The sequence below is a fragment of the Parasteatoda tepidariorum genome, chromosome 9, assembly GCF_043381705.1.
Source record: "Parasteatoda tepidariorum isolate YZ-2023 chromosome 9, CAS_Ptep_4.0, whole genome shotgun sequence".
Lineage (NCBI taxonomy): Eukaryota > Metazoa > Arthropoda > Arachnida > Araneae > Theridiidae > Parasteatoda > Parasteatoda tepidariorum.
Window position 1 is genome coordinate 46,377,535 of NC_092212.1, and position 20,330 is coordinate 46,397,864.

Below are 20,330 nucleotides of genomic sequence, written 5' to 3' on the forward strand. Positions count from 1 at the left end.
TCCTAATTTTGTAAAAATTATTACTTCAATTTTTTTAATTGTATCTCAGAGTGAATTTGTGAACTTCATGAGTAAAAACATATTCACTAATATATTTACAATAATAATCAGTAAAATTAATTATGTGACACTAAGCGCATAGTTTCTTGATAACATAATACTCTTTGAAGATGTATATAACTCCGTATTCAGTTTTATCTTATTCATCATGCCATTAAAAAACTAGCATATTATTGTTGCATAATTTCGTTCTTACATTTGCACGTGGAATTTATATATTTCATGAATAGTGCTGAGGAAATAATTTTTTTTATTTCCTGTTCCTTGAGATTTTCTTAGCGGATCTTAAGTATTTTCATGTCCTTGATTTCGAATCTGCAATTGGTTCCTCCTTCCAAGCTACAGTTCTTATAAAAGACATTTTTAGTCCTTTTTACCCCGAAAAGTACAAGTTTAAAAACGTTATATATAATAGGGGGTCACGTGAATGTTGTTATGTGAATGATATGAATGTTTAAATAATTTTGAATGTTTAAATAATTTTGAATGTTTAAATAATTGTTGATGTCTAACTAAACGCATGTGTCCATGATGGAGTAATCGTAAGAATTTTCTCTAGACATATGCACAAGTCTTTTAGTTTTCATATATTTTTCTGAAATCTTGATTAGCTTGCATATTATTGTAGAAATTTCAACTACAGAAATGATTAAAATATTTTTCATCAAAATGATGGTACATTTGAACGAAAATTTTAAGAACTACACGAAGCACACATGATTTTACATTTAATATAAATAAAAGAATAGTGACATAGTAAATTAACTACCTTTTTCTTCTTCAATTTTTCAAATATTTTTTCGTATGTCGTTATACAATTATATCAAGAAATCAAATATTATTCACTTCAACATGATTGTTTCGTCTGAACAAGATAGTTCACATATTTTTTCAAACAATGTGTTAATTTCATATAAATTTTAGTTTTGTTAAATAAAAGGTTAATACATAAATTTTAGTTTTCTGAAATAAAAGGTTAATGCATAAATCTTAGTTTTGTTAAATTAAAGGTTAATACATAAATTTTAGTTTTGTTAAATAAAAGGTTAATACACAAATTTTAGTTTTGTTAAATAAAAGGTTAATGCATAAATCTTAGTTTTGTTAAATTAAAGGTTAATACATAAATTTTAGTTTTGTTAAGTAAAAGGTTAATATATAAATTTTAGTTTTGTTAAATAAAAGGTTAATGCATAAATCTTAGTTTTGTTAAATTAAAGGTTAATACATAAATTTTAGTTTTGTTAAATAAAAGGTTAATACACAAATTTTAGTTTTGTTAAATAAAAGGTTAATGCATAAATTTTAGTTTTGCTAAGTAAAAGGTTAATACATAAATTTTAGATTTGTTAAATAAAAGGTTAATACATAAAATTCAGTTTTGTTAAATAAAAGGTTAATACATAAATTTTAGTTTTGTTAAATAAAAGGTTAGTACATAAATTTTAGTTTTGTTAAATAAAAGGTACTAAGTTCTCTAACAAATCATTCATAGAAATTGAGCAATTGAGAAATTCATAGTATGAGAAGCATTTATACCCATAACCCAATTTAGGAGCGATTCGCGATAAACATTCAGCCGATGTATTTCTTACCATTTCGGGATAAACAGTATTTTTCTTTCTGGAAAAACAAATTGATTTGTGTCTTGAAAGAAAATGTGGTCATTCATTAATTCTTGAGGAAATGTTATGGCAAATAAAAATCAATGTTTTTAGAATTAAGATACAAAAGAAAAAAAGACAATATTTTTATCCTTTGATTAAATAAGGAATGAATTTTATTTTTATTTCTTTAAGAGTATTTTTCTAACAAACTAGAAATAATTTAGGACAATAAAGTTCGGTTTGGCTTATCTTTAGCTATGGGACTGATTTATACGGAGAGGTTTAGTTTTCTTTACTCAGCGAAAAAGATAATTGCAGTTCCGGATAAATTTAAAATAGCAATTAAACTAAATGTGACTATTAGAAATCAAAGAATTTTATAATTAAAAGTGTCTTGATGACTCATTAAAGGGTTTAAATTCTTTATAAAATTGCTGAAAACTGAATTTGTATCTTTGATCAAATAAAAAAAAACTTATTGTCTGCTTTTTAAAAAGAATGAAAACTATTTTTCTTAAAAAAAACTTATTTATAATGAAAACTTTATAAAAATAGTTATCATCTAATTAAAATTGGAACACTAAAAATTAGTAATAATATTTATATTGATATTTTAGTAGCTTGGAATGATATAAGAAAACGAACTATACTAAATTATTAGTTAAATTACTAGAATTCAATCTATTGAAATTTTAAAAAAATTTACGTTTAGAGAAATTGATATAGAGAATTTCCATTAACTGAAAACTTATTATATTATATTTATGCAGAAACATATTATAACGGCACTTTTATAAAAATAATTGGTTTATAAAAATAAATTAAAAATGAAAGGTAACGGTGATTTCCTTTTTATATCTAATTATTTTCATCACATAGTTTTTTGTAAAACAAGAAATCTAATTTTTTCTTTATCTTTTCTGAAGTTAAGAAATAATTCTTTATATTTAGTTCATTCGATTTAAAATATATATTACATTTCTAAAAGCTTAAGATATAAGTTGTATTTTGAATTATGGTATCTAATATATCATCTTTCATTTTTTGAACGCTAGAGAGTTGAAAAATGAACATATTTCATTACAAGAGAAGGAAAAAAATCATCTTATGTAACATACAATTCGGACTGTTTAAGAAATATAAAATTCTCTGACGTAAGATACTAGATAAATGTTTTTGATATAATGATAAATTATATTTCTTACTCTCCATGTTTTGATTTGAAACGATCTAATCTTTTTCATTATTATTATCAGAACCCCATAATCTTTAAGAGAACTTTTTATTAGATTTTTGAAGTGTAAACTATTATTATAGTAGTGGTCTTAAATGTTTCGAGAACAAAATGAATTCCTATAATTTTATTCACTAATATCCGCTCTTAACATAGATATTTAGAATTCTGCACGGAGAAAAAAATTCTGGCAAAAGTACCGTACTTGAATCATAGACATTTCGTGTAAAAAAAAAACTTAATTTAAGTAATAAAAATTAATTATTTAAACCATTGTTTCAATAATTTTTCAGTTCGTATGATACGATGTACTGTAAAGGCTGGTATTAATATAGTTCTTATTACCACACATTTAGTAAAAATTCAAAACTGGAAAGTAAATTTGAACAACAAAAATCTTTTTTATGCCATCTTCTAAGATATCACGATAAAATTACCGAATTTCACCACCTTTACTACGAAACAGCATGGTAATGAAACCATATTTTATTGTTAATTTTACCCTAAGTCATTACCGAATCTCTTTGAAAAAAATTACCACGGTATTTGGTGTTCCTAATGTCAGAAACATGGTAAATATTACCACATTCTGGTACTTTTGGCAATATTTTTTCTTCTCATGGGAAAAAAGTAGGTTCATTAAGGATTCTGAGTCTTTATTTAAGCTTGATAACAAACAGAACAGTATCTCTGTTGAAATGCTATGTATCATTACTGACAAAGGTGAAAGTGCGAACAAAAATCCATTTTTAAAACTCTTTAAGTATGTATAAACAATGAAAGAGGTTTTGATATTTTCTGTTCCATCTTCTTCATTACTGATTCGTTAAGTTAAGATAGCATTTTTTTCTATTTATAATAATTTGCGCTCCTAATTGTGCATACTTTTTGGCAAGGATTAGGAAAATATACGATTGGTAACATAATGTATAAAATACACAAGAGCCTGGGTTTCTTAAAACAAGAAAACAGTTGTTATTGTTTTAAGGTCAACAATTTTGTCTTAATTTTAACTGTTTTTTTATTTACAAACAATAACAATAAAAATAATCTGTAGCAGGAGGTGAAATATCTAAATGAAACATTGTACCTCATAAGTAATTGATTTTGATTTTTTAAAAATCTTTAATGTAAGTTAATTAAAATAATGCGACTAAAATAGAACCTTACCTCAATATGTAAACATATTTGTAAAAATAAGTAAATTCTAGAAAAATATTTAACATCTAGAAAAATATAAACATGACATTAACGTCTTCAAATTAAGGAATGTAATCGATACTAATTAATTGTTTGACTCATTTTGTTCTCTTGTTTGTTGATGCATCTATTGGATCTTTATTTTAGGCTCAAAACTAATTTCAATTAAGAAAATCAATAATGAGTGTTTTCTTAAAATAGAAATCCACTATACATTTCAATGAAAACCAATTACGGCAAACAGACTTCATTGTTATATCAATAATCCTGAGTGCATTATCTGAACAATCTAAAACGATACTTAGCATATTGACTAATTATTCTTACATTTAAAAAATGTTTGTTTACATCCTTTTACATAAAATACACATTTAAAAATAACATTGTCTAAAAAATTACCTTGCAATTTAACTAACAATTTGAATTTGAATGAATATGAAATATTTTGATAGAAGCAGATTTATTTTAAACATAAATAATATTGGAACCATTAAGTAGGCATAGAATCTTAAAAAAAATTTCCGGAGAAAAAACCGATTGGTGTTGTTGTTGTCGTTCATTAATTCATGCGATTGATCTTGTTTTCCAGTAGCGCAATCTATTACTAAGAATTCGACTTCCGTCACACCCTTTAATAGGGCGGACCCATTCATACATCCATTCATTCGTTCACAGATCGTCAGATTCGATCACAGACCTGAATCAGAGGACGATCAATCTCCAATTCAGTGCCCCCAGAGGTATTGATTTGTTATGGGAACATGGATGGCTTTGTGACCCGACAGATTTAAAGTGCACCAGACCCCATTTTCTACACGGAGAGTCTTCGACTGACTGGATTCAAACTCCCGTTTGCACAAAGGTGAAACCAGCACCCTTTCAACCAGACTTAGTTGATTTTAAACCTTATTTATTGTTCATTATAGTAATAAAAACTATTTTTAATACTGCTTATTATGTGTTTACAAAAATATAATATTTTAGTAAACAGTTGGGGATTATAGTCGATTTATATTAATAATATAAATAGACAATTACAATTTAAAAATAAATGCGAATTCGTCTTGTTACAATGTTATTTTCTGCTTATGCTGATTCTTGTATTAAATTAATTTTATAGCAATGCTCAGTTTTAAGAATTTTTCAAAAATAAATAATATATCATGTTTTTTTATGATGGCGAATTGAATTATTTATAATGCAAACTTTAATTCCTTCCCTTGCAGTTTCTATTAAACAGATATGATATAGTATTTCAGCACAATAAGAAATTAAAATTTTCTCATATGTAGACTTATGCTAAAACAAAATATATAGTTGCCACTAAAGATACAGCAATACAGTCACACTATAAAACAGTACNTTTATTGCTCATTACAGTAATAAAAACTATTTTTAATCCTGTTTATTATATGTTTACAAAACAATTAATACCATAGTAAACAATAAGGAATTAGTCTAATAATAGCATGTAACGTTTGTGATGTTTCGATAACTACTATTAGGACCAGTTTTTCCCCCCTCCTTGATATGAGTAAATGTGGGGTCCATCAAAGCTGCAACAGAGAGACAAGGATAACATCCAAGGCTGAACAAAGATCTTACGAACCCCAAGACAATTTTATTTGCGGAGTCCCATCTTCAAAGCACAAAAAGCTTTCTAATTTTTTTTGTAGAACCTTTAAAAATCCTTTATACAAAGCTGTAGTTTTTATATAGATCAGGGCTGTCCAACTGCAAAGAGCCCACGGACCAGAATTCCGGTCATTGATCACCTGGCGGGACGCAGTTTGAAAAAGTTGAAAAATAACCTCTTACCTCTTATACAATAACAATTAATAGTTGAATTATTAATTATAAAACAATGGAACAGAAGGATTATAAAACAATTTGCTTACATTTTAATAGGAAAACTGAGGCCGATCAGCCTGAATAAGAAGTTGGTGGGCCGCCAGTTGGACAGCCCTGATATAGAAGTAAGGAAATTCTCTGCAATTTTCTTTCAAAATATAATCAATAAACACCTCTAAATTTTTTATAACAAATTTTCCTTTTACAGAGAAGTTTCTTAGCAGTCTTGAGACCCTCTTTGAGTACTGCCTTGACTATTTCATTTGTAAATTGCAGACATAATTTTCTTAAATTGTCATATAAAATCTACTAATTGTTCAATGAAATTTGAAATTCTAGTGTTTCTAAATTTCCTCGAAGTAAACATGTGTTTCCGGTCTCATCCTACTAGTTGAGTAAGAGCGGGAGTTTCGACTTTTTTCCAGAAAAAAAAGTATTTCTAAAAAAATAGTACATCTATGACGTTTGAGAAATGATATATTGTGCACATTTGACACAATGAATAATTTGATTAAATCTAACAGTTTCTATGTCTAACGGTTTGTCTCCAATATGCCATTGAATCTTAACTACTCGGTCAAACCCCATTTTCCCCTACGTATAGATTATTCAGAATTATAGTTTCATAAGCTAGTCGTGGTTTATAGTTATAATTTGTTTCTCAAATAATTAATAGTAAAAAAATCAGGTACATACTTATAAAAATAATTTTTCTTTTTCTATTTTTCATTTCCTATTTAGATGATTTTACAAAATCAACTTTTCAAAAGTAACTTTTTTTTAAATGATTTTTGTGCTTACTTAATAAATCTAAAACGAATTTCTTAGAATTGATTTTTTTAAATTTTTTTTTTAAATTGCCGAATCTGAAAACTGCATTTGTAAGTTGAATTTTGAAACTAAAATTTGCATAAGTTTAAGAATAGAATTCATAAAGATTTTTGAACCATTTATTTTTCTCTTTACTGATATTAGGAAAAAAATCAATTATTTATAGAAAATTTTATAGTTTTGATTACGCAAGTTCTAGTCTAATACTGTTGATTACAGTTTTATAATACGAACAGTTAAAAAATAAATGCGATTTCGTCTTGTTACAATGTTATTTTCTGTTCTTGCTGTCTCTTGTGTTATATTATTTTCATAGCAATGCTCAGTTTTATGAGTTTTGCAAAAATAAATAAATATATTATGTTTTTTTTTAAATTGGAGAATTGAAATATTTATAATGCAAACTTTAATTATGCCCCCTGCAGTTCCTATTAAACAGAGTTCATATATTTCAGCAAATAAAAAATTAAAAATTTTCTCATATGTAGATTTATGTTAAAACAAAATATATAGTTGCCACTAAAGATACAGCAATACAGGCACACGCTAAAACAGTACAAAACTTCAGTTACCTAGGTTCCACAATTAGTTTCGATAAAAGTATAGAAATAGAAGTTAAAAAAACCAATACTCTCTACAAACAGGCGTATAAATCACCTTAAGTAATTCTCAGGTCAACACAAAGAAAAATCTATACAAAAAGTCTTATTATACGTCCAGTCCTGACCTATGCATCCGAAACAAGGACTCTACCAAAGAAAAAAAAGACTAATATGCAATTTTAGAGAGAAAAAGAAAATTGCGAACTATTTTTGACTGATTTAAAGAAGCAGAAAGAGTTCAAACACAGAACTTTGCAAAATTGTGGGCATTGATGTAATAAAATTCATATAACTAAGCAGAATGCGATTTATTCGACACTTTTACCGCTTAAATACAACTAACCCAACACACAATATTTTGAAAAATAAACCAATTGGTGGCAGAGTCCAAACCTTCGATTGCTGGGCTCCGTCAGCATCGAATAATAAATATGAAAGTAATAAACGAAACAAAATGGATAAGGCTAAGGCCCAACATGGGCTGTCGGAACAACGATTATGAGGTTGGGGAGATTAATGCCTGGAATTAATTATTTGAGCGTAATTTTTCTCTTGTTTGCAAAAGAAAGTTTTCGAAACACAATAGATAATTAATAAAATTATTGGGCAACAAATAAGAAATGCTATTCAACTCTTTTGGTTTAGTTTATGGGATAAGCAATTGTAAATTCCCCTAGTTGCAATTGTGAATTCTGTAGTTTGTAACTTGTATTTTATAGCCTACTTCAATTCAGGCAACTCAAAAACGAATTTTAAAATATTTTTCTGGACTTGATAAAATTTTTCAGTTAACACGCCTGTATAGCTTGAATACACCAATAACATTTAGATTAAATATTTTAAGAAATACAAAAAGCAGGGAAACTTAATTTAAAAGCGTTGTTCGGCGACAAAAGTGTAATGTGAAGAACATATTGAAAACATTATATTTATAGAAACAGAAAAATTCGAAAAACTTAATACCTTCTTTAATCTCAACTGCATGCTTGAAGTTTTATTTATAGTAATCTTTTCTTTCTTGTCGCCGAATATGTTTTGAAACTTATAAGTTTCACTCTGGCTTTCGTAAGATGTTTTAAAAACATTGCATTTATATCAAAGTAAGATTAGTCATTTGTTGAAACTAAAATCTATAATCGAAACATATGTCTTGATAAACTCTGGAAAAAATATGGAATAAAACATTGTGAAATGTGATATATTTTAGGAAAAGGAAAACAAGAATAAAATAAAATACGGCATCTGGATATACTTATTCATATCTTAACGCCTTCTTAATGATTGAAAAATATTTTATAAAATTGCAATTTCATTGCAAAATAGTCTGTAAAAACGATAGTCTGTCTAAGTCTCTTAAAGAGAGTTTAATAAAACTCTCTTTAAGTTTTTTCTCCGTGTCAAATGGTCAGACAAAATTTTTTTTCTATTTCTTAGGATATATATATATATAATATCGAATGTGTCATCGGAGCCTTTCTATATTAACTGATAAGCTTAAAACAGATGTTTCTTATCAAGTTTAAGATGTAGAAGTCGGTCTCTCACAAAGAACCATAAAAAGTCAAGATGAACCAGATAAGGCCAGATAAAATATTATTTTCTGAAGTTAATGGGCAATAATTCGTATATGAAGTGCGCATTAAGATAGTCCCAAAAATTCCCAAGCACCAGAATGGTGCCACCCTTTTATCGAATCAAAATCTCTAAATTTTATCATTTGAATGACGTTTCATTAAGATAAGAATATCCTTGCAACCACCTCCCTTTCAGAACCTCCATGTAAATTTCGGGACAGCCAAAAATGCGTGGCTTTTCCATATTTTCATGGCTAGATAAATCTGGGCCAAATCCAAACATCCCTGCAATGGGGAAACCATCATTGTACATAGCCAACGAACAGTGTTTTAAATAACTTAAGATACATTAATAAAATGCCTTCTTAAATGAATTAGCCTAAGTCTCTTCAATTATCAAGCNTTTTTTTATTATCAAGATTTGATATTTTTACTAAACTTGAAGATTAATGTTATTTTCGCAAGTCTCCTAGTTGCATGAAATGGCGTTTTGCATTAGGCTTTTAGCGAATCTTATGATTTTTAGCGAATAATGTGTTGTTTTTATAAATGTTTTGAGTTTGTTTAAGTTATTTATGACAGTTAAACATAGTTTTGTTTTTGTTTTCGTCCCTCTCTGCCTAGTGCTGAAAAAGGCGCAAAATGTGAATACGAAGAAAAACCACATTTTTGTGAAAATGAAAAATGTGTGTGTATTTGTTCTTACCCATTGGCAAAATGGTCCTGTTTTGGGTTTTATGGCTTGCGCACTTTAATTGGATGTCATCACACTTTTCAACTGTGTTCAAGAGTAATAATAAACAGTGCGCATGTGTCGTCGTTGCAAGCGTTGCTATGGCGACCGCTGCTGTTTGATAATTTTTTTAGAATTAGTTTTTTCTTTTTATTTTCACCAGCAGTCATTCTTAATGTATTTACATAATAATAATTTAAAGCATTTTTATATTCTTTTTATTATCAACTTATAATTACTGTCTTGACGGTGATTTTAATATACACCGAAGAGCAATTACATTATGACCACCCTGCTAATAACATGTAGGACCACCTTTTAGCCCTCAAAACTGCTAGCACCCGCCGTGGCATTGATTCCACAAGGTATTCATGGGTAGTCTGAGGTATCTGGTACCAACCACTCACCAACTGGTCCTGCAATTCCCTCCCATTGGTAGGGGGTAGCGTGGCAGTACGAATTTGGTTTTCCAAGTAGGACCACAAATGCTCTGTTGGATTAAGGTCAGGTGAATTTGGGGGCCAATACAAGACTTTAATTTTACTGGAATGTTCCTCGACGATTCGAGCCTTATGACATGGTGCATTATCCTGTTGGTAAACACCATCCCCGCAGGAAAAACTGTTGCCATGAATGGGTGAGCCAGGTCTACAACTATGTTCAAGTAGCTTACAGACGTCAGGGATTGTTCTATGAGGATTATGGGTCCTAATGTGCCCCATGAAAACATTGTTCCTGGGCGAGAAACCATGAAAACCTGGGCGAGCCCATTGTTATGGATGGAAGGTGGTCATAATGTAATGGCTCTTCGGTGTAAATATGAATACTGAAGAAGGAAGGTGACGTCTTGAAACACGTATAAAGGCAGGATTTGAAAACCAATCTGACGACAAACATCAATTGCGACAGTTTTTGCAACCCATGATTTGAAATGTTTTGACATTTATCAAACCAGAAAAAAAGCAATTGACAAATGGGTAACCAGTGATCGTAATAAAGGAATCACAATTTTTTTAATATTTGAAAAGTAACTCAACCGCTGCATGTCTAATGTTTTGCACGAATTGATTTCAGCGAATTTCCGATGTTTGCAAGTTATTTCGTATATTTAAAATACAATGAGAAAAAAAATATCCTCAAAACTACCAGAACATGATAAAATTTATCGGAAGAATTTATGACAAAATGTTATCATTATTATGACTCTGTTTTCACCGTCTACTTAAATCTACACTAACTTCCACATTTTCTAATACAAAGGTAATTTTACCAGATTTTTCCGAAAAACGGTCTGTTCTAAACACCAAATAATTCTTGTTATCGTATTTAATTTAAACTTTAAGCTTTGTTTCGATGTAACGTGCTCAAAATGTGGTTTCTGATCTTTGGTGAAAAAACTTTAAAAACTATCCTCAAGTTAATAATTAACACTAAAAAATAATTTCAATATGAAAAACATGTAATAACTTTAGAATATTTTTATAATTTTGATGTGTCAGTACAGTACTAAATATATTTTAGATGTAGTATTTACAATATTTTTTTAACATGAGAAAATTAATTTTTGTTCCAATTTTCTCACTGACGGATTTTTTTTTGTATGAAATAATATTTGTATGACTATGGGACAAACTTAGAGTATTTTCGGATTGCAAGTAGGTTCCATATCCATTTGAAAACTTCAAGTCAACAAATAATCCGTATTTAAGTATTATTCTGTCGATTATTTTCGCCAACATCGCCCCAAAATCAAACTTTTCAATTTATTTTAATACAGTTTATTATAAAGAATTGATAAAATGTAAATGTAACTTATCAAGTGCAAAAAATGCGATAATAATATTTAAATATGAACTATTTCCAACTTATTTTCAGATTTTATATCCGTCGTTGAACAGCCTACCCAATTTTTGGGTTTACAATTACGAATGTTCAACTCCGTAACCTTGTAATTTTGAACCAATCCAGAAGACACGGAAACTCCTTGATCAGTACCCCCAGAGGTATTGATTTGTTATGGGAACATGGAGAACTTTGCGACTCGGCAGATTTAACGTGCATCAGTCACCATTTACTAAATGGGGAGTCTTCGGCAGACGGGGATTGAACCCACGAACTATTGGACATGGGCCCAGTGCCCTACCAACCAGGCTATCCCGGCCTTTTTTTCAGATTTGGCGAAAATGGTTGAAGGGATAATACAGCCTGGTCGGTAGGGCGCTGGGCCCATGTCCGAGAGTTCGTGGGTTTGAAACCAGCCGGCCGAAAACTCCCCGTATTGTAAATGGTGACTGATGCACGTTAAATCTGTCGAGTGGCAAAGTCCTTCATGTTCCCATAACAAATCAAAACTTCTGGGGGTACTGGATTGGAGATCGATCGTTCTCTGATTCAGGTTAAAATTACGATCTGTGGATAAATGAATGGATGCATGAATGGGTCCGCCCTATAAAACGGGCTGTGACGTGTGTGTTGAAGACGAATTCTTGGCCATTGGACGGCGCCACTGAAAATACAAGAAACACACACTCTGCCTTAAATTTGCTCGGTTTCACCAAGCAGGCTTGTCTGTGTGGCAAATGGCATTAGAAACAACAACAACATATCTTTAAAAAGCTTGCCTCTTAGCGAGTATCAAGAGTAACAACAAGAGTAACATCAAGATTAACAACATCAGAACTTAAAAAGTTTAAATCGGAATAAGGGATTTTTCAGATATCGCCAATCAGAAAATCGAGTGCAAGAAATAAACACAAGACAGAATTTTTATTCCCTTCTGTCAAACGGGTGATTTATAAAATTTTAAGCTAACTTATTCAAAGTCACTAAAATGTGTCATCTACGCAGCTCTTCTATAATAAAATTAACTATATCATTTGTTCATAGTTCACAGAGGTATGAGGATGTATTTTATGTCCATTTGTTTTGGAATTAAACCCAAAAGAAACATTAAAATGCATTTAGTTTTTTAAAAAGTTCTTTTAATACATTTTCACTTTTAATTAATAATTTGCGTAAATTTTTGAAATTGTATTCAAAGTGTATTTCTAAATATTAATTAAAGTTTAATTCAATTGAGTAAAAAAATAATAAAAGAATTATAATTATTATTTTTTCGTTTGGTAATTGGTGTTTTAAGTATTTTTGAAAAGGTTAGAAAAATTCCAATTTTTCCAAATTATAAAAGAAAACTAGCTTTAATCGAATATCTATTTTCCTAGTAAAATAAACAACAAAAACTTTTAAATTAGTTTTTTTTTAAATTATCTTTTTTTAAAATTTAGATAGAATAATTTTAGATCGCATATATTTCTGAGAGAAATATAATCGTTTAAATGCAAGAGAAAATGAAATAATTCAGTACTGTTATAGAAATAAAATAAAACAAAGTAAGTGCTTTGCAAAATAGTTGCACTTGAGTCAGTTTTTTAACTGCATGGTACTGCAGAAAGTGAGAAAATAAGGGCGCCGATGTGAGAAAGGCTTGTAGAATTATGCTCTTGAATTACAGACAAGTGCATAAATCATTACGGTAAATGTCGTTAATACTGGTTATATTAAGTTCCTTAAAACTGTTTGGATTGTAGAATTATGCAGAATAATTAGTAATTTGTAAATCAATTATGCTTGATCCATTTTTCTGAATTTAAAAATGTCGAAACATGTATTTTAAATAAAATACTCAGAGAAATAAAATAACAACGGTAAAAGTTTAAATTAATCGATAGACATTTAGTTATTATAAGCGAAATGAAAAAAAAAACTGATAACCTTAAAGAGGTTCTCATATTCTCCCAAACCAAATCACAATGATATTGATTTCTCAAAATCAGCTGTTTCATCTTATATATACATGATATATATATATGTACAGTTACGTATAATGTTAGTGCTTAATTTTTATTTTAGTTGTGTTCGTTGTTTCGTTTACTTGTGTCCTGTATAGAATGTAACAAATGTGTTGTATCGTTAATTTATAGCATCTATTTCGTTTTCTTTTTAGTTAGGCTAGTTAGATTAATTGTCCGAGGAAGAAACTCACAGCGTTAAGTGAAACAAACCATTAATAATAGACACTTTCTCTCAAAGCAGTAAGGCTTTAGTGTCTTAAGTTCTTTATTTAGAATTTTTCAAAAAAAAGAGAAGAAAATCTTTATTTCGAATTTTTTTCATTTTGAATCCGTTCATTTAAACTTAGCTAAACATGAAGTAATTTTTGTTCGATATTTGATGAAATAGGTGTCTTTTAACATACACCTATTTGTCATGTCACATGTCTTTTGAATTAAAATAGGTGTCTTTTAAACAAAAATTTAAATATAAAATTTAATGTTAAAAATTAAACTCTCTTTGTATAATATAATAAACAGGAGATTATAATTTTATTACTGTAATCTTATTACTCCATTTAGAATATAAAATTAACTCGTATTGGCTGCATCCGCAACGTTCCAAAGGAGATTTGAGAATTCTAGCTAGTTGTCATTTCGATTGACAATAAATTCCTTTTGATACTACGAAACATTTGTCTTATTATAATTAAATTTTATGGTGGTCAAGAAACTTCTAAAATTTTAATTTTCATCGAGCACCAATACAGATATTTTTAAAAATGGTAAGACTTTATATATATACATATATATATGACTATTAGTTAAATTATTAATTATCACAAACTTAATTAATAAGATTTGAATGATTTTGATCTCATGTTTAACGAAATTATTGTAAAACACAGGAAGTCATTGAAACTATTAAAACTCGATATTGATAAATGAAGTATTCATAAGTTGTCTTTTAATTTATAAATTCCAAATCATAATTTATATGATAACGTTATAAAGTATCTTAAAAAGAGGATTTGAATAAATTTAGTTTATCATTTGCGATAGTTTTCAAATTCATTAATTTTCTCTGAGAAATTTTGTTTGTTGTAAGTTGCTTATATTATGTGCAAGTGTGCGTGTAAGAAATTGACATTTACACAGGGAAAAAACTCTTGTAAAATTATAACTGGTTTAAAATTATTCTGTTAATGACGCGGCTATTATGTTTTTTGAGAAAAAAAACCCACATAATTCTGATTAATAAAACTGAAATATACGATTTTTATACTATTCATTTGGAAATGTAAACAATTCGTATTATAACGCTTTACCGGAAGTTCTTGTTTTCAAAATTATGCTTCTAATTAAAACACATTTAGTAAAAAATACAAAATTTTACCGAACAAATGATTTTATGTCATGCTGTAAGGTATCATAATAAAATTATAAAAATATGCCAAATTTAACATAACATAAAATAATATTTTCTTGCTAATTTCACCAAAATCAAATATAAACCGCTTCTCTAAAAGTTACCGACCTTTTTTTCGTTTACATACACACAGAAACACGGTAAATTCAACCGTATTTTGGTAGTTTTGGCCATACTCTTTTTGTCAGTATAGCTTATTTCTTATAAAGGTTTTACACAATTTAATTTTTCTGTGCAAATTCGTTAAAAAAAATTGCTACTGTTACATCATAATTAAAATTGTGACTTTAAATGAAATGCTTTTTACTTTAATAACGTACAGCAATCGGAAATAAATAATTAGAAATTAACAATTATTTAATAAAATAAGTTAAAGTTAGATTCAGAGTCGAACTTTCTGGAAAGTTTAGGAAAGAGGCTAGTATTTCAACTGCTCTGGTGTGGAGATATATTCAGTAAAACATTTTTTAAACTTTTCAAAGTCAGAAAAAGATTATATATTTATCTGCATAAAAGAACAGAATTATTGAAAAGTTGTGGAAGAAAAATAAAATATAATTCGTTTCTTTAACGGAAACTTTTCAATAGAGTTTTAACTTTTCTAAAAAGAAAATGTTTTTTAAGCACGTTTTAGTCAACCGTTAACATTTTTTCTAAACAAACAATGAGTAGGAAAAAATATTTTCATAAGCTCGCTTTTTATAGATAAAATTATTAAATACATTCTTGTTCTGAAAAGATGGTTTTTTCATAAAAAAAATATAAACGTCAACATAAATTGCATTTTTTTTCCAACTTCATAGTCATAAAAAATTCTTAAAGACATAAATTTTTGCTGAAAGGTCTTTAATGTAAATGAGTTCTGTACATGAAAAGAGAATTCATTTCTTTTAAGTAAAAAAGCAACTGCGTATTTTCAGTTAAAAACTTTGTATTTCTTGATATTACTGTTAAGAAGTTTTTTTATTTATTTTTATATCATCAAATAATATTATAGAAGTAAGCAACAATTATCAAACATGGATGTTTTCTAATACAATGTCTACAATGTCTCTACAATCTTCAGATGAACTAAACACGGGATTAAAGCTGTGAACAAGTGTAAAAGAAGCCCAATTTTGCATTTCTGTTCTGTGTTGGGATATTTTCACTTTAAAGGTATGATTTTAATTGATTACCATTAAATACTCGTAAGTTTTCAATGGTTTTATATATAGTACTTAATATACAAGCCCTTTTGAATGACAATATCTTTGCTTCTCAGTTCCCAATCGATCGATCGTAGTTTTTCTCTTAGCATTTGAAAAGCCTTTTTTTGGATTTAAAAATTTCAAGTCAATAAAGGAGTTTTCATGGAGGTTGCGTACACTGTAAAAAAACTCCTGATCAAATTACGGTATTAAGTACCGGAACTTTGGGTGCCTCATCCGTAAAATCGATTTTACCTTAAAATACATTAATACCGTAAAATATTATACCGTAATTTTTACAGTAATATTTACTTGATTAGATTAATTCTCTGATTTTTCAGTGATTACCACTATAAAAATTACAGTATATCAGATTATATGACTCCGTAACATTTTCCGGTAAAAATGGATTTTATGGTAAAAATTACCGGCATCCTGAATACCAGTACTTTTTACAGTAATTTGATTCGGAACATTTTACAATGCTATCAAAGTTTTTTCACTCTAACTAAATTATATTTATATCTCTAGGAATACAACGAAAATTAAAAGTTTTTATATAAAACAAATTATAGCTTTCAAGTTCTTAAATGTAAAGTTTATAATGTAAAACAACGATAAACAAGTTATATATATCATGAAAATTTAATTCTTTTAATTCACAAATAATTAACAAATATTGTATAGTTTAAATTTTCAACCCAGTTTTCGATTACTTTAATGTACGTACAGAGTCTGGATTTGCAATAAGATTTTTTAAAAAAATTAAAGGTTGCCTTTTACATGCAATTTTTTTACAGTTACTTTACACTTTAAATTTTATATATTTGAACTTAAAAACTGAAATTTGCTTTACAAAGTTTATCTATTTATTTTCCTTCAAAAATATAAAACTTCAAAATTATTTCGGATGATGTAAACATATTTCAATTTGGGCAAAATAAAAGTAAGTATTTGACATAATTGCAACTTTTGAAGATTCTAATTTCTTTAAAAAAAGCTTTCCATGACAAACTCGATATTTTTTTAACGTTTTCCAATAATTTTAATAATACAAGTTCAAGTTATTCTGGCTATGAAACTACCGTATGGTATGGTAATAACATTTCTAATAAGAAAAAAGCATAATTCTGGTTAATAAAACCAAAATATACGGTATTTTAACCATTCTTTTGGTGACTTTTCTGTTAATGTGATAATGGTTGACCGAAATTTCTGGTTTTCAAAATTATAGCTTTTATTACCACAAATTTATTAAAAATAAAGCTCAGAAGTAAATTTACACTAATAAAGGGTTTTTAGGTCCTGCTCTATATCATGACAAAATTATCAAATTTTAGCGCATTTATGAAATTTTATCACTTATTATAAAACTATATTTTATTCTTATTTTCACCAAAATCATTTTCGAAGTGCGTCGTTTAAAATTACTGAATTTTGTGTTCCTATAGAACCGGAAGCTTGTAAATTATCCCATATTCTAGCAGTTGCCGGCCAGGTGGCCGAGTGGTTAGCGCGCCTGATTGCGAAGCTAATGGCAGCGGGTTCAAATCCCGCTCTGGTCATGGATGTTTCTCTCTCTCTGTGTGTTGTCTTCTGATGTGTGAATGTATGAATATGGCCCACCCTATGAGCAGGTAATTGTGGCAGTGTGGCGTGGGTGATGTTGCTCGCCTCCGTGACTTTGGTTCACAGGTACCCACTGTGTAACGATAAATGAGCAACACTTCCGGCATCTTCAAAGGCGAAGAACGAAAGTTCAGTACCTGCCGTTATTGAAAAAAAAAATATTCTAGTAGTTTAAATCATACTTTTTCTCAATGTATATACCATACGACAAATATGTATTTTTTTTAAAGAAAAAAAAGTTTTTGTTTTTTTTAAACTGGATGCACTAAATGCACTTTTTCTTCATTGCTGCTAGTATTAAATATATTACTTGATTTGCGTTTTACGAACTATAAAACATAATTCACAATCATAAAAACTGAAATAATAACGTATCTAATAAATGCCATAAATAATATTCAGACTAACTTGATGTTACCGATTCTACCGTAGAACAGCATAAAGTGTATCATAAAAAGTTTATTATAAAAAAGAAGTCCTTAATAGTCTTTTTGATGGAGTTTTGTATCATTTTTTTTAACACAAAGTAAAACGAGAGAATATTAAGAGCCAATACATCTTCTTACTTCATTTGCGTATGTACATATTGACTCACTTAATTATAGTTGTCATTACAACTTAGCTGACAGCCATTAATTTTTAGCGATGTTAAGATGATGATTTTTTGTGAGGTATGGTAAGGAATATGTGTTTGAAATAAGAGCGATAAAAAAATTAAAGCTTGTTATATTTAGGAAATATTACCTAAATTTTCTTTCAACATCCGAAAGATCTGAATTTTAAAAAATCAATATTTAAATATCAAATTATTTGTTCTTAATGAAATTTAAAATGAAGATGGTTTTTAAATAAATACGAAATATGCTTATCTTGATACTTTACTGCTTCATTATCTTCAGAGTCAGATTTTCAACAGTACACAGGATAAACTTTCAACTTTAAATTACAGTCAGTGACCGGTAAAATGTGCTAAAGTCTCTGAACGTAAAAAGAAATTTACATCCGTTAAGCCTACATTACTATAAAAATACAAATCTGTCCGTAAATTTTTTTCCTTGCGAAATATACGGCGACCACCGATCGTAATTAAGCATATTACGCTCGCAAACGGTACTTTCAAATTTGCCTGCATCGTCCCAAAATCAATCTTTCAAATTTGCCTGCATCGTCTCAAAATCAATCTTTCAAATTTGCCTGCATCGTCCCAAAATCAATCTTTCAAATTTAATTTAATATAGTAATTTATCTTAAAGAATTGATCAAATATAAATACACTATCTACCAATAAGTTTTTGGACACTTATGCAAATGGCTATATCTGTATATCTGCGGTCCTGATATGGATTGTTTCCCCTGGAATGGATTGGGACCCTTGATATCCATTCATGGTAAGCTCAACGCCGATGCCTACTGCACTATTTTGGATGACAATGTGCTTCCTACGTTGTGGCAGTTATACGGGGTGGAACCCTGTTACTTCAAGGACGACAATGCCAGCTGTCATGTTGCGAGGCTAACCAAGGCTTGGTATGGTGCCAATAAGGTTAATCGAATTAACTGGCCTACCCAGAGCCCAGACCTAAACCCTATCGAGAACCTCTAGAACGAGTTGGATGGTCGAATTAAGGGGTGTACTACCCGTCCAAAATCGTTGAAGGAACTTACATGTCTTCTCCAAGCCGAGTGGAAGAAAATAGCACTAGCCGTCACACAAGGACTTGTGGAAAGTATGCCCCTGAGGGGTTCATGCTGTAATTGCCTCTCGTGAAGGCTCTACCAACTATTGATTATGAATAAAGTTTGTTTTTCTTTTCAATCACACGTATCCAAATACTTACATTGGTAGATAGTGTATTGGTAGATTGGTATCGCGTGCAAAAATGAGATGATATTCAAATAAGAACTATTTCTAACTTATTTTCAGATTTGGCAAAAATGGTTGAAAGGATAATACTTAAATACTGAATATCCTTAAAAAGCTTGTCTCTTAGCGAGTATCAAGAGTAACATCTAGAGTAACAACATCAGAACTTGAAAAGTTTAAATCGGAATAAGGGATTTTTTAGATATCGCCAATCTGAAAATCGAGTGCAAGAAATAAAGACAAGACATAATTTTTATTCCATTCTGTCAAGCGGGTGATTTATAAAATTTTGAGATAATTTATTCAAAGTCACTAAAATGTGTCATTTACGCAGCTCTTCGATTGGAAAAGTAAAAAAATTACTTGCATCATTTGTTCATAGTTCACAATGTGCGAGTTACTTAGAATGTATTTTAGGTCCATTTGTTTAGGAATTAAACCCGAAAGAAACATTAAAATGAATTTAATTTTTTAAAAAGTTTTTTTATGCATTTACACTTTTAATTAATAATTTGTGAAAATTTTTGAAATTGTATTCAAAATGTATTTCTAAATATTGGTTAAAGTTTGATTCAATTGAGTAAAAAAATAATAAAAGAACTATAGTTATTATTATTTTTCATTTGGTAATTGGTCTTTTAAGTATTTTTCAAGAGGTAAGAAAAATCCCAATTTTTCCAAATTATATGAAATTTT

The 20,330-nt window shown here is 28.8% G+C and overlaps 1 protein-coding gene across 2 annotated transcripts in view; it reads left to right on the forward strand.

Annotated features, from left to right (window-relative positions):
- Positions 1-20,330, forward strand: part of LOC107456972 (prostaglandin E2 receptor EP3 subtype-like) — a 95,792-nt gene that overhangs the window by 34,038 nt on the left and 41,424 nt on the right. The window contains exon 1 of one of the 2 annotated variants that reach the window (XM_071185698.1): positions 15,870-16,109. The exons of the other annotated variant lie outside the window; for it this stretch is intronic. The gene's annotated coding sequence lies outside the window, so the exon portion shown is untranslated. Of the gene's footprint in view, positions 1-15,869; positions 16,110-20,330 lie in introns of those variants that run through there. 2 annotated transcript variants of the gene reach the window in all.